This window comes from Denticeps clupeoides, chromosome 19, assembly GCF_900700375.1.
Source record: "Denticeps clupeoides chromosome 19, fDenClu1.1, whole genome shotgun sequence".
Taxonomy (NCBI): domain Eukaryota; kingdom Metazoa; phylum Chordata; class Actinopteri; order Clupeiformes; family Denticipitidae; genus Denticeps; species Denticeps clupeoides.
In genome coordinates, this window is record NC_041725.1 from 18,266,699 (window position 1) to 18,290,051 (window position 23,353).

At 47.8% G+C, this 23,353-nt stretch overlaps 1 pseudogene; it reads left to right on the forward strand.

The window, feature by feature from the left end:
• The first annotated feature begins 14,952 nt into the window (after positions 1-14,952).
• On the forward strand, positions 14,953-15,182 carry LOC114769791 (uncharacterized; annotated as a pseudogene).
• Positions 15,183-23,353: the final 8,171 nt, after the last annotated feature.

The window sequence follows — 23,353 nt, forward strand, 5'->3', positions numbered from 1 at the left end:
TGTCCCCGGTTCTGCCTGTCCACTCTGATGAATAGCCCAGTGCCCCCGGTGGTGGCCACCCAAGGCACAGGGGTCACCACAACCTATTTTCAAATTACGTATTTAAAAGAGAGACAAAACATGCATTCTGTCCTGGTCGTCCAACACCCGTACTTTAGGGAACGGGGCAGGTCCGGTCAAGTGGCAAGGGGGGTGACATTTGAACTGAGCGCCCGGGTAATGGATGCCATCCTCGCGTGACCTCCATTTAGTTGGAGTGCGCAGAGACCGGGAACTCTATACATCCAGGAGAAGGACATTCTACAGCAAGGACTTCTTCTCCACACACGTTCACTGTTTCAAATGAAGAGAGTAAGATTCATTCCAAATGAACGTAGCATTTTCCCGTAGTGTGGAAAAACTGGGGGGCACGTGTAGTCATAATCGCTTGTGGGTGAGATGCCATCAGTGGCGTCTCAAATTAAGTCCTGTAACGGCCTGACCTCAGTATCACATCTCAAGCCTCTCCTCTGTAGGGACCGAACTAATGAAGGTGGCTGCTGCTGAAAACAAGTGTTTAAAGGCGGCCGAAGTAACAGAAACCGTACGTTATTCTGATTAGAGCTGCTCACATTTACAGCATTTACCAAACGCCCTTATCCAGAGCGACTTACAGTCAGTAGTTACAGGGACAGTCCCCCCCTGCTCAGGGACACAATGGTAGTAAGTGGGATTTGAGCCTGGGTCTTCTGGTTCTGGTTCGTCGGTGCGTGTGTTACCCGCTAGGCTACTACTACGTTAAGAGTTGTTGTATTCTGAATGGTCAAACTGGTCAATAGAAGTGACACAAAAAGTCCCTAGCATTAGGTGCCAGGCGCGTGCCAGTGCCCTTGGCCCGTCCTGCATTTGTTGATTAGTGATTGGTGTTCTGGATATAAGAACCCGCCGGTACTTCGCCCGCCGCCCCGCTCTCATCTCCTGCCCGCTCGCTCTGCTTCCTGCCGTTTAGCTTTGCTCACAGCTCCACCTGCTTGTGGGTTATTGATACTGACTCCCACCTGTCACAACGCCGCCTGTCACCTGGAGGGGACGGGACAGCGCGACGTTCTGGGGTCGGGTCACGGCTTAAATGCCACCGAGAGGCCAGACTCCGCAGCCACCACGTCAGCCGGAGCCGTCTGCCTGAGCGGGACCCGTTAAGGAGGGCGCGGCCGTTAGGCTAAAGGACAACGGGACAATAAATCCGATAAAATGCAGCCTCTTGAGTGCTAATGGAGCAAACAATGCCGGGCGTAATATTCCCAGCTCACATCTGTGTGATCTGAAAGCGCTAAAAAAATAAAAAAAGCTCCGGAGCTTCGTGTTCCCGTCTGGAAGCTAATGCCGGAGAGAGAGTCTGCCTCCCATTTGCCGAGCTATGGGCCGTAATTTAATTCGCTTCAGTTGTACTCTATTGCCTGAGTGTGTTCCTCATCACTCATTTCGCATCCTGCACAACTACTGGTGACTTCCTCTGGTTTATGGTTCACAAAAAAGGAAGGAGAATCATCTGAACGTGCTTTACACATGTAGCCCATACCTGGAAGGAGGTGTCCTGGTCTGTGCTCTCCATCGTCAGAGGAACGTGTCTCACCAGGGAGTGGTTTTAATGGTCTTTGCGTCCAGCGGTCATTTTAGTTTTTTTATTAGTCGCAGTCATGTCCAGTCAAGTTCAAGTTCAAGTAACCTTTATTGTCATCTCTTCTATATATTGTGCAGATATACAGAGAGACGAGAAGACGTGGCTCCAGTTTACACAGTGCAACATAAAAGTAGACAACAAAAAAACAGAAAACAGATGCGTCACATGAAATACAATATGTAAATAAATAGGATACAGAATGTAGATTTTAGCTAAAAATGAAGTGTTATATAGTCAAGAGAACTGATGACATTTTAGTCTATGAAAATAGTATTTTTACTAACGCAATTCTATTTCACCCAGTCAATATAGAACAAGTACCGAGTAGAACAGACAGTTCATAATGAAGCAAAGTTATCTTATTTTTTATTTACATTATATATTCATCTTATTATTAGTATTATTATTGTTGTTGTTGTTGTTATTATAGACTCAAGAATACTCTACATCCATTCCAGACACAGAAGACACTCATGTTTCATGGTTTTTGACCTCAAATCCTGTTTTCTTTTCCACTTGACAGTAAAAGTGTCCAAAGATCCCGGCCATGTGCTAAACCATCACATCAACCTGAAATCTAAAATCTAATGCGACTGGATGGGAGACTCAGGAAACAGTAACCGCAATATATAATAACACGATTCATATTAATAATAGCGGAAATAACATCTTCTTTTTCATTATGTCTCGTTATTATGTCTAGTTAAATATCTAGTTATTATCCTCAGAGCCTGCGCGGACCACCTAGCACCTGTGTTCACAGAGATATCCAACCTCTCTCTATCTCAGTCGGTGAGCCTCACGTGCTTCAAGGAGTCCATCATTGTTCCGGTCCCGAAGAAACCCCATCCTGCCTCCCTCAACGACTACCGCCCTGTAGCCCTCACCTCAGTAGTGATGAAGATCTTTGAACGCATTTCTTCATTACCGGACACAGTCGACCCACTACAGTTTGCCTACCGTCCCAACCGAACCACAGACGACGCCATCTCACATCTCCTCCACACAGCACTCACCCACCTGCACACTCGGAAGGGGAATTATGTTAAAATGCTTTACATTGACTAGAGTTCAGCATTTAACACGATAATCCCTTCCACACTCACCACCAAGCTGGAGCACCTGGTACTCAGCTCATCTCTCTGCCAGTGGATCTCCAACTTCCTAACCGGGAGACCACAGGCAGTAAGGACGGGCGGACATGTCTCAGCCTCCATCACTCTCAGCACTGGAGCCCCCCAGTTTCGCTGACAAAGATACTTCATCATAGTTGATGAAAATGACACTAGCGCCAGGATGCATTCTGAGAAGAAGCCAGGCCCGTGGAGGCGGTGTGAGATGCTCTGGGCAAAGTTCTGCTGGGAAACCATGAATCCTGCATTACATGGACACGTACCAGCCACATACCTACCTGAGGAACAGTCCGGTTCATGGAAGCTCTGCTACTGACACCACAGAATACCTCCAGAGGTCTAGTGGAGTCGGGGGTGTTTCGGCTCAAAATGAACCTGATATAAATATGGATTAACTGCTGATTGGACGGTGATAATTAATTCAAGGTGACATGTATGAGGTTGCGAGTGCAGCAAGCAGGTGCAGCTCACAGCGGCTCACCTTCATCAGGACGGTGAAGACCGGCCAATGAGCCGTCTAATTTGAGTTCTCCGAAACCGAATACGTTGATCTGCAAATCGGCAGAGCGAGTGAGCGGGAGAGAGGAGCGGGTTCACTCTCTTAATTTGGACTGGTCTGCAGACGTGAATTTAAATTAATAATCCAGAACATTGATACTGCTTCTCGCCGCGCCACTTCCAATATTGACTTTCCCTCCCTCCCTTCCGCCTCCGCGGCCTCGACGGGGTCGTCATTACTGCAGGATTTAGATGTTGCTTCGCCTCCTCCGGCCATGCGCCGGCAGAATTTCGTACAAACCTGCGCGTTGCTTGGGCAGCTGAGATGTGGACGACGGTAACGGTCAAGGGTGCATCTGCTCAGGGGGAAACAAGCCCAGCCCAGCCCTGCTTTCTTCTGTGCTTAATGTAGCCCGGCCCTCATTCATAACTGTCAAGAACCCATTCATCTGTTCCCGATGCTTATTTAGTTGAAAATTATCCACGGAGTGCATTTTCTCGGCGAGGGATTTGGGGTGGGGCAGCAGGAGCGGCGAGTCCATTCCTTTCCAGACTCGTATTTGTAATTCTTGGTGAGGACGGGCTGCCCTGGTTCTCTCAGAACTCTCAGAATTAAGTCCACTGTGAGTAATTTTAAACAGGAAGCTCAAGCAAAATGAGTTTCTCTGCTATTATATGAAGGAAATGCTTCAGAATGCTTGTGAACAAGTGAACTGAATTGCACCACAACTCCAACTTAGACGCCACGTGCAACTTGTTTGTCTTTTAAGGTGAATATATTCTGAATGTACTGGCCTAAAAAATATCCAGGTTTTTTTACTACTAATACTCCCTCCAGCCTATCCCTGACCTGCACTGGTAACTCGACCAGCCAATTACTGTCATTGAACCGAATGAATCGATCATTTTGCACATCAGACGTCAACAGCTCCCACAATGCAATGCAGTCTCACAACAGCCAGGCAATTAAAACTGATTCCAAACCACTCGTCAGACGAATGCAGAGAACTGGACTTTCAGAGTTCACCATCACCCACGGTGGTTTTTTTCTAAAAGACATGTGCAGAAATTACATTTTTACTTTTTTAAGTATTTGCAGTGCCAAGCGCAGCAGGCTATGGATAAACACCGCGGCCCGGCGGAGGCGAGAGAGGGTCCAGACTGCTCACCCGAATGCTCGCCACCATCTCATCCCATCTGCAGCGGCGCTGCCACTGGCCTGGCGAGGGTGGGCTTTATCTGGAGGACAAATCTGTAATGGTCTCCAAATTACTCATGCTTGATATTGGCTCTTCCAGGCCAAGCAAACCCTTATTCACCTTCCCCGCCTACACACACACAAAGGCACCCACACGTGGCTAATGAAAACACTTACCACCGGCTCTGTGTGAGTGTGTGCGAGTGTGTGTTCGCCCAGGAGAGACGGGAAGAGGGGGGGGGGGAATAAAACGCCTCCAGTAGCCTTAATGTTCCTCGACTAATGAAGGCCCCCCGTTTTAGCGTGGCGGCCATTTTCTCCCCGCCCTTCCTGTGCCACGATCCTCCTGTCCCACCGCACGGCTGGAAAAAGAAATAACTTGTGTGATGGAATAACGAAGCAGGAACCAGACGACTACCCACGCCGAACGATATAAAGATATAATTGATATCTCTCGGCTGATCGGGGCGCTGGAGTGTGCCCATCCTGGAAACAATGGTGGGTGCCGTTTTTGGAAGCACGCTGGGCCTGCATGTTACGGTTGTAATTTTATAGGTAAAGTTATGCTCTAATTCCCTCAAAAAGGATTACATAAAAAAAAAAAGAAAAAAAAAAGATGGAGCTGATTTTACACCATTCAGCCCCAGGCACACAAAACAACTTTTCACATTCCCCTTTCTTAAACCTCCGGCACGGGGAGATCAGAGAGAGAAAAAAGGCGCGGCGCTAATTATGCAGTTTAAAAGCATGAATCGGTAAAAAGATAAGAGCAGGTAGAGACATCAAAACCCTGATATTATCCTCCCAGTCGCACCTTTCAGACTGGCAAGTCCTTGCAGCGGCACGCTCATTAATTACTTTCATATGTGATCGGAGCTAATTTGGTGCGGGATTCCAGACTTTTGTGGCCTCCGCATCATGAAAGCTCCAGTGGCGTGCATCTGCTGCTGAAAGAATGAAAAAAAACTCCAAAAAGTTCCTTATTTTGAAATGTTAATTATGCAAATGGGTGGCTGGAGGTAATGCGTAACGAAGGGGTCCGGTGCAAATGAGACAATAAAAATGCAGAGGAAGAAAAGGGGGGAAATTAACATCTTACTTAAAAGGAGGAGTTAATGAAGAACAGGTATTTCAGATCAAAGGGAAAGACGGCTGAGAGATAACCTTATTGTGCTTTTAATATTACGACAAGCCTTCCAAATCCGGATTAACTCCAGAGTATCGCCTTATTAAAATGCAGCAGTTTAAACTGGTAAGACACTTTCTTTTCATTATAATAGTGTGTTTCCATCACTATTTTCAAATAAATGTCTTTCTTAATAATGTGAATCATTGTAACAACACTTTATTTCATTCATATTTATATATATATATATATATATATACACACACACACACACACACACACACACACACACACACACGCAAAAGTTGGGACACACCTCCTTATTCACGTGTTTTCTTTATTTTCATACACACATTGAATGTAACACACACACACACACACACACACACACACACACACACACACACACATATATATATATATATATATATATATATATATATATATATTTATTTATTTATTTATTTATTTTTTTATTATTACATTTCTGTACCAGGCTCTGCCAACAGCTTTAAAAAAAAACTTACGTCATAAAATCATCATGTCCTCTTTGTGATTCCTGAATGTTGGTTGAGGAATCAATCTTGGTTGACCGTGGATTCATCGATCAGGACATCTGAGAAATTCAGCAGTGTACGGACAAGACAGATTAGAGGAGCTGCGACGACTCTGGTTGAAGGAACGTAGAAGGGCGGATTATATCACAACTTCACCAGAACAGTGCGGCCCAGAGCTCACAAAGGTTTTTTCAAAAAACGATGCATCATTCTGTGAACCTGGACAGTAGGTCAACACAGTGGTGCCAAACTTACAGAAGCTGGATAACTTGGCTGGCCAGTTTCTATAGACAGAAACAACTTTATACGTCTTCACTTCGTATTAGTAGATTGTTTTCTACACTCGGATTGAAGTTGTTGCAATTTCAGCTATTTTTGCACGTTGACATCATCGCTTAAGCTCTACAAGATGAACATGCTGGTGTTCTTGGCACAACAGCCTGGCACAAAATGCACATGCCCATGTGCTGAAGATGAATCCTCAGAGCGTTTATTTAAAGACGCTGTTCATTTGCATTGCATAATCTTTGGAAGATTGGTGTGGTTTTAACAAAAGTTTGCCCCAGGGGCAAATTTGGGCCCGATACCTGGATTTTGCATGAAAGACATGTGTCTCATAAGGAAGAAGCCGGTGATGACGTCACATCTGTAAATATCATCCCATCTTTTCACATTGTGTACGATCACAGGGTCCCGTGATCCAGCCGTGGAAACCAAAAAACGTCACTTAGGAACGGCTGGACCCGAGATGAGGGAAGGTAACTGTGAAGGTTCTCAGTAATAAATACTTATGACCAACACTTAGAAATACTTATTAGCATTTCAAAACTTTCTCAAGTAGAACCTCGGGATGCTTTTATGCCATTTTGGAATAACAATCGTTGAACAGGGGGATCACATTGTCAAACACAGAGATCCGGCACCCAATATTGGCCTTTTCAGGCTAAATTAAATATATCACTTTAAAGAAGCGATCGAGGAGCTGGCCCACCTTATCGCCTTTAAATTTTAATTACTTTGGGGCTCACTAAGGCGCCACGGATAAGAAGGCGGCAGATTAGACTTTTGTACATCCTTTTCTTATTACAGGGTCCCATTTGTCCAAAGTTTTCCTGTGCTCCCGAGACGGGGACTTCTACCTGGCTCCGTTCGCTAATAGGGATGTGGAGTTGCCGCGGAGCCACACAAATGAGACCCGCGTGTGGAGATTCAGGCCGAGAAACCCAACGAATGAGTACTGGAGGACCGAGGGAAGAGTGTTACAGAGGAAGTGGAGGTAAAGCAGAGGTCTCTTCCTCTCCTCCAGAACCGCATCGCTAACAGGCCTGCAGGCTATGACTAATTGGTGCAAGATTCATTCCTCAGCAAGATGAATGCCCTAAAGCCTAAGTGGTCCAGTGACACACACACACACACACACACACACACACACACACAGACAGACGCCCACGTTCGGGCAGGTTCTTCTCCCTCCTCCACCGTCGCATCATGCGACACCGGAGCTGTGTCACCCCGTGCAGTCAGCATTATGCCACAGTGGGTGCCCGCCGCGCCGCTCATGTGTCCCCGCCACATATGTGACCGGCTCCCGTAACGCGGGACCATCAGGCCGGAAGACGTAAAGCGCTTTCTTCTGCACTTTCTGAAGACTTACAGAAAATTTTATGATGACACCGACTTTACAAAAAAAAAAAAAACCTCGCAGTCGCAGCTGAGCAGGTACTTATTGCACGTTGTACAATTTTCGGCCGTCCCATAACAAGCGCCTACAAAGCCCAATTAGCCAGGAGGCACAATGAAGGAGCAGTGGTGCAGGCTCTGGTGATGTTTTTGGACATTTACTTTCTTCCACACCGTAGAGTGTGCATTGTAGAGTCAGTGGCTGCCGTCATCACCGTCTGCGTAAGTCTACGGAGAAAACAGGAGGATGTCACCCAAGCTGTTGACTGGGGAGCCGGGCCACTAGCATTCAGCCACCTCTGCGGCCTGCTGGACACGCTGGACACTTTTCTGGCATTCGAACGGAGCCTGAACACATTTACATTTTACATTTACGGCATTTACCAGACACCCTTATCCAGAGCGACTTACAGGGAGAGTCCCCCCCCCGGGAGACACTCAGGGTTAAGTGTCCTGCTCAGGGACACGATGGTAGTAAGTGGGGATTGAACCTGGGTCTTCTGGTGTGTTACCTGCTAGGCTACTGTACTGACCATTTTTTCTGCTCATTGGAGAAGATGAAAGCGTCCACACGGGCGTTCGGTCAGCCGAAATCCAGATGAACAGAAGAAAAATGTCGCTATTGCATTTACATGGTATTTTGGTTGATATCCTCGTGGACCGAATATTCCATTGATTCTATATGGGAACCGTGAGAAGCCACGTTTTATGAAAACCGTGGAATAAAGATTGTAGGTTCTAAGAAAGAATAGAGATACATGTTTTCAGTGCAGAACTGCAAACCAAAATGTCCCACGTGTGGACCCACTGGACCAAGTAACTACTGCCCCCACAGGTTAACACACAAAACTACAGAAGAGAACGCAGCTATAAAATGCAGCACAAACGCGTACGGCGTTCAGAGAGTGTTGATTTCGAACGTCTGTGGGTACGAGGCCTTAATGAACCAGTGAATGGACGTTTAAGAGTGACGTGCATTAAATTAGTACAGCCACAGCCGCCAGCACGGCTTCACCGTTGCCCCCAACGTCCCTCACAGTTTGGAGAGCTGTTTTCATATTTCCAGCTGCTGTGATGGATTTTCTTAAGATGAGGATTATTTATGTCATTCTCTTAGGACACGGCCATCTGCAATGGCTTTTTCTCAACCCATGTATACGGAGTAGTTAAGATTGGACACGTCAAAAGCAAAGGTGGGTCCAGTCCTGTTTTCTATGTGAATAACAGAATAGAAGGTTTGATAATGATGTAGAATCAAATGCTTGTAATGGAACTAGAGCTGAGACCCAAAATTAGGACGTCGAAGCCTCATATCCTACTGGTCATCTGTCAGCTGTCCGCTGGGGTGAGCGGAAGAGTACGACTCTCTGGCGTCCAGGATAATTAGAGGCAGGCATCACGGCCAAATCTGGAACCCCGGCCAAGGCAAACAGCCACGTTGGCCCTCAACACATCTAATGGGGTTCCTGGTGAAAGACTGCGGCATCACTCCCCTTCTCGGGGCGACGATTACGCAATTTGCGTTGCATTTCCTCCGACCACTGACGGCAGAAAACCGCCGTTTTTCCTTCCAGCTGGAATTTGTTCCATTTGCTCCATCAGCTGTAGCCGACATGATGGCATGTCTGGTGTCCTGCTGCAATTAATGGAGCTTACGGCGCAACCTACTACCCGCATGGAAGCCGCTGCACCTGCAAAAGAGCCGAACCTTCCCGGTGTTCAACCAGGAAGCTAAAATGTGCGTCCATCACCCCGTTTGGGTTTGATTGAAATCGGCCGCGCATCGAAAGGTAATCAAAGCGCCGAAGGCATGCTCTGTTGGCGGCACAATGATCTCCTGTCTCGGAGAGCCCCGCAGATGACAGAGACACAAAGGAGCCGTCCGTCTGGGGGGGGGGACGAGGAAGAATGCGGGAACGCGGGGAGCGAGGCGAGCCCCCCGTACCTAATCTGAGCGATTACGGCTCTAAAACAACGGCGTAATGGGCCCGCGCCGGGGAAGGAGGCGCGCGTTAATGCAGCGCCACTCCTTTCAGCTTGATCGATAGGCCGGGGTAAAGTGCTTACAAATTACCGAAGGCAAATGCGGGTCTATTAGCACGTGAGTGGGTTTCACAACATTCGTCTGTCTTTTCGCCCCCACAACGCGGCCGCCCGCCCCTTCTCACTCGCTCACTCCCTCGCCCGCTCGCACTCCTATCAACAGAAATCCATTTGCTAAAAGCCTGCCTTTCTCCCACCTGTCATAACCCCCAATCGCTTCTAAAAGGGCCGCTTTTGATCATAATTAACCCCGAGGAACCTAATTCCGACGCGACGGCTCTCCACAGCGTCACCCAGCGCGTCCCCGGGTTCCAGAGCAAAACAAAATGGGCGCACGCTTATAAATAGAAGGCGTCCTGTGCGGCCGTGATTGCATTATAATGCTATTAAGGAGATGGGTGTTGCGGCTGATGAACGAGGACGGCGTCGTGAGCAAACAGGGCGGGCACGGGCGAGCGGCGCGCTCCTGACGGGAACATCTGTGAATCATCATTGTGCGCACTCACACTAATTCTTTAAAGTTCCATTCATTAGGGCTTTTTGTTACTCGCCACTACTAAGCCCTTATTACCATGCATTTAGGAAATGAGGCAAAGAGAGAGCGAATAAGAGACCAATCAATAGCTCTTTTCATTTTGTCTCTAATGGGTTCCCTCCACTTTGCTTTTTTCCCTTCCGTCCCTTTCAATAAAGTAAAAAAAAAAGAAAAGAAAAAGGAAAAAAACGCGAGGAGGATCGGTGTTGTCAACATAAAATGCGGCTTCTGCTCAGAAACACAGACAATAATGCCATACCCCCCCCCCCCCCCCCCCCCCCCCCCCCCCCTCGCTGCATATTTTAGTGGCATTTTGCTAAATTGAGTATGGATTTAACATCAAAGGTTTCATGAATTTTTCAAATGAGATATTAAAGTCAATATTTCAGGCAGGCGGATATTTCTGTTCGGGGTCCTTACACAATAATGCAAGTCGCATTTTCTCCAGGAAGTGGCATATAAAGCCATGTTAGTTTAGCCCAGAAAATGGTTATTACAAAAGGATAAATGGCAGCAGGCAGGTTGGCTTGTAAAAGTCTCCTCTGTGCAAGAGGAGGGGTCACCTGGGGAAAGGGGAGATGAAAGCGCGGCCGGCCTGGTTTTACTGGTCCCTCTGTCCTCCGGAGAGGTGTAACGACCGCGGCTTTTATGATCTACCTGCACCGCGCTGCCGCCAGCCCCCCAGCGGAAGGGATTTGACTTTCCGGCGATAATTAGAACATGACAGAAACCCTCTGACAGTTCCGGCGCTCGCTGGAGAACTGAGGGGCCTGTGCGTTCCGAGTTGAAATGACACTCGTTCGCCCTCGGTGCTTTACCCAGTGCATGCATAAACCGGAAATATTCTGCTTTTAGAATTTTGTCAAGCCCAATGATATCATTTCTCGTTGTGAAGGTTCGAATCCTGATCCTCCAAGGAGCCACTGAAGTGCCACTGAGCAAAGCACCGTCCCCACACACTGCTCCCCGGGCGCCTGTCATGGTGCCCATTGCTCACTCAGGGTGATGGTTAAAAGCAGAGGACACCTTTCACTGTGTGCACCGTATGCTGTGCTGCTGTGTATCACAATGACAGTCATTTCACCTCCTTTAAAGGGCTGATTCGGTTTGTCTGAGATTAAGTGCAATCTTGTATTCTCCTTTTCTGAATGCAGTGAAATGTTCACCTTGAGTGGTTCCCTTACGGCTACCAAAATAGACAAGGTGACTTCCAGCTCCATTTCCCGAGCGTCAGAGCGTCTCGCCTCTGACTGACGCACGGCCGGACGAATCAGCAAATGAGCAATAAAACCAGGACTATAAAGTAACCACACTTAGCAAACAGCCACGGGTGACCTGACACCTGAGAGATGGCGGTCGTCAGAAGAAACGTGAGAGCCGATACCCGGCAGACCCCACGAGGTCGGCGTGCATTAGGCGTTCCCTTCATCGCCGGTGCCATTAGACATCATTAGCCCGGCTCTTAATGACTCCGAAGACTTGGACGCTCTCTCTCACAGGAGCCATCTACTGCAATTACACGACAGCGGCCACCAAGCGTCTGACTGCACGCATATAAAATTGCTGCGACTCGCTATCCGTATTCGTTGGATCCGTTTTTCTTTTTCTTTTTTTATTGGCTGTACAGTAATGTGGTAATAACCCAAGGCAGGAATGAACATCACATGGGTGGATATTTATGCATTTAATTCATGCAACCTTACTATAAATGATGCATAAAGATACTAAAGGTTTAATAAGTGTATGTATAACCACATTAAATGTATAATAGCATGCAATATTACACTATTCGGTAAATCTGATCTAATGCCTGTTCATTAATTATTTTACATCAACCACGCAAAAGTAGATTGGAATCCATTGGTACACACATATATCATATTGTGGCCATTAGCAGATTCATTGATCCGCACCAGCCCCCCAGGCAACGCTCCTGCGATTTTGGTACCAAGTCCGTACCATGCGTGCGCATGAAACACTCCGAAAGCCACCACGTCAGGGGCCCAAACCTAACCCCGCCCCGAACCGTTGTGCATGCGCGGAAACAGTCGAGCAAGTGGTCCAGGTTCGGCCATTCCGAACCCATTTCACAGGCCACGAAGAACCAAAGCCAGCAGCTAACTAGCGTTGCATGTGATCGCATTCAGTTGAGTAAAGTGTGCAACACTAGGAATGTCCTAAAAGAGTATCGCTGGTCCACAATCGTTACTGTCACGGTGGGCTGGACATGGCGAGGAAGGTGGACGCATTCACACGACTTCACACGACAGGGGTTTAATACAGACTGGACACGACAAGGGAACATCAACACGCAGTGACCTGATGGCGAACAGACACGAACAGGATAGCTTTATACAATTATATAAATATACACCAGGTGAACACGATCAGGGAACATTACACGAGACGAACATGAAACTCCGGATCCGGAGTCACCCCTGCCGGTCCGGATCATGACAGTACCTGCCCCCCCACCCCCTCAAAGTCACAACCTCCGGAAGTGCCCCACAAAACGGGGGGGGAGGAAGTCCATAAGGACGACTGGCGGCGTCAGGCTCGGGCCAAAGCACGGGGACCGGCATCCTGTCCGCCGTCCACAGGCACCCGTCACTCCGGTCAGTCTCCACCACGCCCCGCAAGAAAAAGGCCTCCTCGTCTTGGTTAACGCCGGGAGCACCTGAACTGCGCGACCGGTCTCCTCGACCCCACGGTAGCTTTCGTAGGCCATCGAGGTCCGGCCGCACAAATTCGTCGGTACTCCCCCGCCTCAGGAATCGCCAGGGGGGACATGGACAGCGTGACAGATCCTCTCGACCCCACGGTAGCTTTCGTAGGCCATCGAGAGTCTGTCACGCTTGGGGAACCAATAAAAACATGACATGGATCATGGCGGGGAACTGGCAATTACCGGAGGTGCGTCGATGGAATCCGGACGAGACGGCGGCGTCGGGGGACGTCCATACAGACATCCTCCCGACGAATCTCAGCGGGGCGTCGATTGGCTACGTCCACATGGTCGGGTCATTCTGTCACATTGGGCTGGACATGGCGAGGAAGGAGGACGCATACGCACAACGTCACACGACAGGGGTTTAATACATAACACGAGACAGGGGAACATCAACACGCAATGGCCTGACGGCAAACAGACACGAACAGGATAGCACTAGCATTAGCAACGTTAATTAACACAATAAAACACACGTTGTTGAGTTAAGCACCAGGCTGAAATGAAGGTACCTTCAGAGCTTCCACGTAGCTCTGTACACAGCCAGCCCGCATTTTAAATTCTTTATTCAGCTGCAGCCTTGCACTAATTAGCTGCATGGCGGCGTGGCACGTTCGGCCTTTTGTTCCCGCGGCCGCCGCAACGTAGCGATCGCGTGTTCAGAACAGTGTCACTTGGCAAACGACTTCCCTTTCCCGGCGCTATTTGCGGCGGGTGACAATGGGAGGAGCAGCTTGGCAGCGATCTGAATGACAGATGACGGTGATTCGCTTGGAGACGGGCGAACAGTTGCTTCGCAAAACATCCAAATATCCCTCGCCGTTCTGCGCCCGACTGCTGAAGACGCGGGGGTATTTTCACACCTCATGTTTTAGCATTAATTCGATCTTTTTAAAAAAAGAAACCGCCCTAATTACTGAATGTGCATCAGAATTTAAAGTCTACAGTTGATGCAAATGTTAAAAATGCTATTAAAAAAAAAGCAGCACTGATGACAAAAGTGACTTTTTCAGACTGACATTATATATTTAAAGAGCTGCAACTATCTCTGTATAATGTGTGTGTGTGTGTTTGTGTGTGTGTGTATATATATATATATTTGTATGTGTGTGCATATTTTCTTTATGCAGAATAAGAGAAGCAGACCCACTGTTGTTTCACCAAGGCCATTACAAGCTAATTAAGACAGAGAGAGAGAGAGAGAGAGAGAGAGAGAGAGAGAGTGAGTTAAAAAAAAAAAAAAAGAATTTCCACCACCCTTCCCTCTCCTTCTGCCAACACTGGGAGCAAGTGGGGCAGCGGGGTGCCATGCCCACCCCCCCCCCCCCCCCCAAAAAAAAGAGCTTCTCGCCTCATCCTTCATCGGCCCCGCGCTCGTCATGTCCCGTCACGGCGCGGTTACACCTGAACACTTTGCTGCTGCCAAACACCTGGCTCAATCTCCCACTGTCCAAATGAAAAATAAGCATAATCTGCTTTTCCGAGGATCCGGCAAATGAGGGATTTCGTGACAAATTGTGCTGGGGGGGGAGGGATGGAAGTGGAAGCAGGCAGATTTTCAACGCTGGCGTAATTGTACTAATGAGAGGGACTTCTAGCTGCTTTGCTAATGGCCGTTAGCACGTCAGGACGGCGTGTCGAGCGTGTGGCAAAACACGATCCGAGGCCATTCTCCTACCTGACGTGTGCTGGAAGAGACTGAATTCGTAATTATCGGGCCCGTTTTACCATCTAGTCAACGAGCCAGAACACATATTCACAACAAACGGCCACAGAACCCCTTAGAACCCCCCCATACTTACCTGGCAGGGGAGATACCGTGATCAAGAAGGCGGTTCACCCAGGGCGAGGCTCAGCCATTGCACTTCGTGATCATTGCACTACCGTGATCAAGAAGGCGGTTCACCCAGGGCGAGGCTCAGCCATTGCACTTCGGCTGTGCTGACCCCTGCGAATTCCCCAAATGTGGGAATCTCGACTGCATAATTTCTGGTAGTGGGGGACTGCGTTCGCGCTCTCCCCTGATTTTTTTTTTTTTTTTTTTTTTTTTTTTTTTTTTTTTTTTTTTTTTTTTTTTTTTTTTTTTATTCCTATTTAGACCAAGATGGCGGCGCGTACACATCGCGAGGCTCAGCGTCTCTCCAGTTTCTGCAGTTTTGCGGTAATTTTCTTGCTCATGTCGGGGCTGTTCGTGCAGAACAGTAGTGCCTCAACATCGTACTCCCGACAAGAGCTTTTGGATATTGGTTCTCGTAATTTTAACAGTTTTATCAGCAATCTTGAACTCATCCCTGAGATCGGCAGAACACCCGAGGCGGCGCACCCTACCCGACCGGGCGGAAGTGCTCGAAGACGCCGTCGAGACCGTAAACAAAGGCGGGGGAAGCGCGGAGGGCTAAGAGCTAAGCTAAAGCTAACACCACACCGGCTCTCTTTGCCCAGCATTCTTCTCGCCAATGTACGGTCACTGGTGAACAAAATGGATGAGATTCGACTCCGAATCAACCACAGCAAGAAACTCTGGAACTGCAATGTCATGATTTTCACTGAAACATGGCTAAACAACGGAATACCGGACAATGCTATTGCTCTAGCTGAGCACCACATTCTCCGGGCAGACAGAACGGCGGATGACTCCGGTAAGACCAGAGGTGGGGGATTGTGCATCTATGTCAACAAAGCCTGGTGCACGAACTCTACTATCATTGGGAGACACTGCTCAGCTAACCTAGAGTTTCTCATGGTTAAGTGCAGACCGTTCTATCTGCCGCGGGAGTTCACATCCACCATTATAACTGCCACTTACATTCCTCCTGATGCTGATGCCAAGCTTGCTATGAACGAACTTCATGCGGCCATCAGTAAACAACAGACTGATCACCCAGAGGCTGCATACATTGTGGCGGGCGATTTTAATCATTCCAATTTGAAGACGGTATTTCCTAAATTTCATAAAAACATTCTCTGTCACACCAGAGGAAACAAAACTCTGGATCAAGTTTATACAAACATGGCTGAAGCCTATGCTGTGACCCCCCTCCCCCACTTCGGACAATCAGATCACCTTTCCTTGTTTCTCACCCCCAAGTACTCCCCCCTCATCAACCGTGTGAAGCCATCAGTGAGGACCATCAAAGTGTGGCCAGCGGGGGCTGACATCACACTCCAGGACAGGTTCCAACACACAGACTGGAGTATGTTTGCTTCACAGGCCACCTGTGGCTCTCACACGGACATCGACATCTACACCTCCTCTGTTCTGAACTACATTAACACCACCATAGACACGGTTACTACTCAGAAACAGATCACCACATACCCTAATCAGAAGCCTTGGATGAACAAGGAGGTGCGTCTCCTGCTGAAGGCACGCAACAATGCCTTCAGATCGGGTGATGCACAGGCCTACGGCATTTCCAGGGCGAACCTGAAGAGGGGCATCAAAAAGGCCAAGCACTGCTACAAACTAAAGCTAGAGGAATACTTCTCCAATGCTGATCCTCGACGCTTGTGGCAGGGCATTCAGGCCATTACAGACTATAAACCCAGCAACTCAGCCCCCACAACCACAGATGTCCTCTTTCTGAATGAGCTCAACGACTTTTATGCTCGCTTTGAAAGAGACAACAAGCAACCTGCTGTCAAGATCCCCTCATCTACCGACCACTCGCCCATCATACTCACCTCCTCAGATGTTTGCACTGCACTGAGTCGGATAAACGCGCGCAGGGCTGCTGGACCAGACGGCATCCCGGGGCGCGTACTTAGAGCATGTGCAGAGCAGCTCGCTGGCGTATTCACGGACATTTTTAACATGTCTCTCGCCCAAGCAGCTGTTCCAACATGCCTCAAATCCACCTCCATTGTACCAGTGCCGAAACATTCTAGTCCAACATGCCTGAATGACTACCGCCCTGTAGCACTCACACCCATAATCATGAAGTGCTTCGAGCGGTTAGTCCTGGCACATCTGAGGGACTTCCTCCCACCAACTCTGGACCCACACCAGTTTGCGTACCGTAGCAATAGGAGCACAGAGGATGCAGTCTCCATAGCGCTGTACTCACACACCTGGACAAGCAAAACACATATGCACGGATGCTGTTTGTTGATTTCAGCTCAGCATTTAACACTGTCATCCCCTCTAAGCTAATCTCTAAACTTAGAGCCCTGGACATCAACACCTCACTTTGCAACTGGATTATGGACTTTCTGACCAGCAGACCACAGCATGTAAGGTCAGGCCACATCCGCTCCACTACTGTCACGCTCAACACTGGTGTACCACAGGGCTGTGTGCTGAGCCCCTTCCTCTACTCCCTCTTCACCCATGACTGCCGACCTATGTATGGATCAAACTCCGTTATTAAGTTTGCAGATGACACCACGGTGATAGGTCTCATCGACAACAACGATGAGACTGCCTACAGGGAGGAGGTCCAGCATCTGGCCACTTGGTGCACAGAAAATAACCTTCTTTTAAACACCACCAAGACCAAGGAGCTCATTGTGGACTTCAGGAGGGAGAGAAGAGGCTCGCATGATCCCATCCACATCAATGGGATGACTGTGCAGCCTGTTACATCCTTCAAGTTCCTGGGGACCCACATCTCAGAGGACCTGTCCTGGAGCATTAACACCTCCAGCCTGGTCAAGAAGGCTCACCAGCGCCTCTTCTTCTTGAGAACATTAAAAAAGAACCAGCTACCCAATACCATCCTGTTGAACTTTTACCGCTCTACAATAGAGAGCATCCTTACCAGCTGTCTCACAGTGTGGTATGGAAGCTGCACTGTTGCTGAGCGTAAGGCGATGCAGCGGGTGGTGAAAACTGCCCAGCGCATCACAGGGACTCCACTTCCATCCATTGAGGAAATCCAGAGGAAGCACTGTCTGCGTCGAGCTCACAGTATTCTTAAGGACTCCTCCCACCCGGCCCACGAACTGTTCTCTCTCCTGCCTTCAGGCAGACGGTTCAGGCTACCACGGACAAGAACCAGCAGACTTAGGAACAGCTTTTTTCCCAGAGCTGTTTCCTTGCTGAACTCCTCTGCCCCCCCCATTCACTCTTGATAATCACTGCACTGCACATATCACTTTGTACTGCACATATCACTTTGTACTGCACATATCACCTTATGTATAGCACATATCACTTTATGTATATATATATAACTTAACTTATTTGAACTGTATCCTGCACTTGCTGCTTATTGCACTTCTGGTTAGACCTAAACTACATTTCGTTGCCCTGTACTTGTACATGTGTAATGACAATAAAGTTGAATCTAATCTAATCTTAAAGAACGTCTCAACAATAGACTGGATCAGTGGAATCTCTGCCGATGAACACATCATCTGCATATCTAATGTCTAATCCACCCCACCTCCGCCACATTCCCTTAATTACCACATAGATCTTTTTCCACAGTAATTAAGGTCCCACTGGTCCTGATGAGGTGATTGATTTTTTTTCACACGCGATGCTGAAAATTGCTGCTTTGTTCGTGTTTACCGTGCATGCAGTGCTGTGCTGCAACAATAAATTCTGTGTTGTACAGCATACGAAGATCAAACTTCCCGCCAATGCCTATGTCAGGCTACGTCTCCCATAATTCCATAGCCGAACCCTGCAACGGTGAATCCCATCTCATGGGCAGAACAGATCAAGAGCGCCTGACATCCCAGGATGCACCGCGACGCAGCGGCCTTCCTGTTTACAGTGGCGGCTGGAATGGAGAACTGTGTTTAATGGCACGTGGGAACGGCTCTGCTCATGTATGCGAGCGCCAGGTGCAGCCTCAGCAGGGGAGAAGTGCATGCGACGTCGGCGCGAATCCGCGCCGCTCTGGGAGGAAGTTCTGATTCTGGCGGCAATGGCAAATTAACTGCCTCAGTGGCTTGATGGATGTGTTTCTAGAAACTTAATTAGACTGAAGTTCGCTTGGGATAAGTGGCCATTCAATAAATGTCTGCCAATTCGTACAGATGCCATATTTGAGGGACAAAAAAACAACAACTTCCAATTTGTGACGGACTGTCAGAAACTGATCATGCCAGCGACGTATGCAGAGATGATCCGCTGGCAGCCACAGACTTCAGCGGCTTTTGAACGATTCTAAAGGAATGCCATTTCTTTCCATTTCCCTCGTTTTTAGGGGCAGTGGTGGCAGGGGCAGTGGTGGCCTAGCGGTTAAGGAGGCGGCCCCGTAATCAGAAGGTTGCCAGTTCGAATCCCGATCCGCCAAGGTGCCACTGAGGTGCCACACACTGCTCCCCGGGCGCCTGTCATGGCTGCCCACTGCTCACTCAGGGTGACGGGTTAAATTTCACTGTGTCCACCGTGTGCTGTACTGCTGTGTATCACATGTGACAATCACTTCACTTTAACTTTCGTACAAATATCTGTGCATTTGGCAAAATATTTGGTGTTTGCAATATTAAAATAAATGCACACTATTGTATGTTTAGTTTATTGGTGCAGTTATAACAACTCAAGCACATATTCAAGCTGCAAACTGCAGCCCAGGAGACATGTGAGCGAATCAGAACCTGCGGCTGCAGCGTTGTTAACAGCGGTAGAACTGCATGTGAATTGCATGTTAAAAACGTTAAATTATGTGGCAAACTTTGCACGTGTATTTGCTAAATTTGATCATTGCAATTTGTACCTTTTGTGCCTTATTTGTTGCTCAGAATACCAAAAAAATAACAGCAGCTTTGTTTGTCATGTAGCTACAATTTAAAATGAATTCTTAATGAATTCTCCTGAATAGAATTAATTATTAATAATAATAATAAGTAATACACATACGGAAGTTTTTTTGTGTGACCGGATTAAGAAATTCAAGAAGTGCAGTGGATGATGTCACAGTTTAGGGGACAACCGTGACTGTCACATGGACGTATTTGTTGCACAATATGTTGTCAGTAGGATGGGAAAGAGTTTAAATCTTCATATCTGTATTGATTTCAGCAATGCCAGCCTGTGTGTTACCAGATTGGAATTAAAATACGTAATTACTAGTTATTACCGTCAGGAACTGACTCTGGAGGGGTTGTGTTGTATTTGTGTCCCCAATCGTCTCGATCGTGCGCAACTGTATTATGTTTAAATGTATAAATGTTCGGCTTTCGTGCTTCGTCCTTGTCGGGTCCTCAAAACCTGATGTGAGCTTGGTGTGAGCTACGGATGCGTATCCGTATACAGGTTAACATTAGTGCTGATATACTTGCGTCAGTACTGTGCGTTGTAACCTGTAGTGTGTACCTGTGTTTAGTTATTGCATATACGTTTCGTTGATTTTAGTGTACTGATGTACATAGTTCGTACATACAGAACAGTCTTGAAGGAGTTCCCAGAGGTGTTTAGCACTTGTTGGTCCAGCTCACCCCAAACCATCTGGATTGGGTTCAGGTCCGGTGACTGTGGAGGTCTCCAGGTCTCCACTTTTTGTTAAGTACAGAACTCCACATGTGTTCATTCATAGTTTTGATGCCTTCAGTGAGAATCTACCAACGTAAATGGTCATGAAAAGAAAGAAAACACGTTGAATGAGAAGGTGTCCAAACTTTTGGCCTGTACATAGTTAACAGCAAGTATATTTCTGCCTTCACATGTCTGTCTTGCACTGCTGCTTGAACCTATTGTACGTATGAAACTCCTTTTTGTGGTAAAGCTGTGCGTCCATCTGTTCACCACAACGGCGTGACAATTACTAATCAGAGAATTGGAACGTTGATGATGTGAGCAGATGTGTTGATGACCTCACATTTTAGAAATAGTGAAGTCTTGTGTCTGGTCTTCATGTTATTTTGGTGTTTGTCACCGGGTTTCTTCCACCCACGTCATGTACGAGAATGATAAGGCTGAAGAGGTCCAACCGGCTGATCAATAATCATGTCCTGCTCAGGAACATGATGGTAGTAAGTGGGGTTTGAACCTGGGTCTTCTGGTTCATACCCGCTAGGCTACCACCACCCCACCTAAACGGAGCTTTAATGTGCAGCAAACACAACCTCAACACCGGCAGCCGCAGGCCGGGATCACGACAGCCGTAATGAAGTAAAACAAAGCAGCGCTGCCCGGTCCTAACTGGCTACTGATTCGGCAAAGCGGTGAGAGCAAAGACCTGAGGCGAATGAACGTTAACTTGAAGAGCGGCAAAAAGGCGGAAAACAAACAACGTTAGGTCAAAAACGGGAGCGTTTAAAAAGTGCTGACAACCACAGAAGAGAAAAGGCGTGTAAATTTGCATCCGTCTGGGGAGGGCAGAGAAGCCTCCACAACAGGATTCGTTTAATATTTCATAAATTAGAAACAGTAGCGGGCCGCTAATTAGAATTTGCGCTTTTACAAATCAGCCCTGATGGCAAAACAAATTGTGAAATATAGGAGCGCTGCCCCCGGCATTCCGGGGGAAAGTAAGATGACAGACAAAGCTAATGGGGTATCCCTAACAGCGGCACTGTCAGAACACATCACACGGCTAATCCGGTTAGGAGGGAGACGGCAACAGCGGCCCTGTTTAAAATATTGATACGCTCTCTCGCGCGGGCGCTCGGCGAGGACATTCACTTAAACAGTCGCTTATTGTTCGTGGCTCATTAGTCACTCGTTCACGGCTGCGATGGAATCCCGCTTTTTGGAGAGGGGGAGTGGTTCCTTTAAGTGGGATTGGGGTGTCGGCGGCTGTCCACAAGAAGGGTGTAGGGTGGTAGTAGCCTAGTGGGGTAACACACTCGCCTGTGAACCAGAAGACCCAGGTTCGAACCCCACTTACTACCATTGTGTCCCTGAGCAAGACACTTAACCCTGAGTGTCTCCAGGGGGGGACTGTCCCTGTAACTACTGATTGTAAGTTGCTCTGGATAAGGGCGTCTGGTAAATGCCGTAAATGTAAATTTAAGAGAAGGTTCTCCGGCCCATGTGGTAAAAGTCGGGTCATCAAACATATGTAGGCATCCAGGTTGCATAATTACTAGAGGAGGGACGGTAATCTGGTGGTATTGCGGTAAGAAGACTTAGATTCGGAGTTTGAGATGGAGTTTGCATGCTCTGCTCGTGTCTGGTTCCATCCAAAGACATGCATTAAGACATGCATTAAAACGCGTTTTTAGACCTCTGTCCACACGGGAGCACTATCTGAAATGTTCTGATGATAATCACCTCCCCCTTGTTCTCTTTTCCTTTGACTGCCCTGGTTTCCTCCAGGTTTGGTGGACTGTTGAAGCAACATTGTTGAATTTCTCCCTGACCTGGAGAACACAACGGACAGACAGATTGTTTCCAAGAAGGAGCAGTTCTTTCAATATGGCCTCCAAATTCTGAAGACAGGAAACAATTTTGAAAACACAGTAAAAAATGAAGCCGCTGAGATTCACCAGCCATCATCACACACGACCACACATGAAATGCATAATAAAAACCACTGCAATTATACAAAAAGGCCCATTGTGTACTTATCTTCTTATTCTCATGCATCCTGAAGATCAAAGGCCTAACTCGCTCGATTTCCATGATTGAATGCCACGTCACAGGCTCTCCGTGATGGGCGGTTTAGTCGAGATTGCTCTTCCCCGATGAGCCACCAAACAAACAAAACACTGTCCACCAGCATTGTTGCTTCGCCAGTCTGCCCAGCCCCCCACCCGGTCCGCACAGTGAATCAAAATGAAGCCAGAAGATGCAAGCAGACAATGCCACAGCACATTTCCCTTTCAAAGGGCACTTTTTGACCCCCCGTTGCCACGGAGATGCTCAAACGTCCCCTAATATAGAAACAAATCTGTCATCCTTACTGAGGCACAGGAGTGCCAGTAATACTAGTGATTATCATGTCCCTTCAGCGATGTGACAGGGCGCCCACTTAGAGCAGCGGGCCCCCCGAAACCAGGAGCTGCGAGGTCCTGCCTGGCTGGAGGTGACTGAAACTTCCTCAACTACTTTGACTTTTTTCATCTTCCAACAATTCATGGGAAAATTTCTGGAAAAAAATGAATTGTATCGTATTACAGTAATAAAGTTTCTATTAATGCTCTACTGTAATGTTTCAATAGCGATGGACAAACTCATATTCCCATCAGCCTTCCGCTCTCTGGTGAGGACAGCAGTGGAAATATCCAGTTTCCAAAAGTCCCCTGTTGTTTTTCAGCACCTTCTCGGAAGGTTACATCTCCATAAGGATCAGCCTGC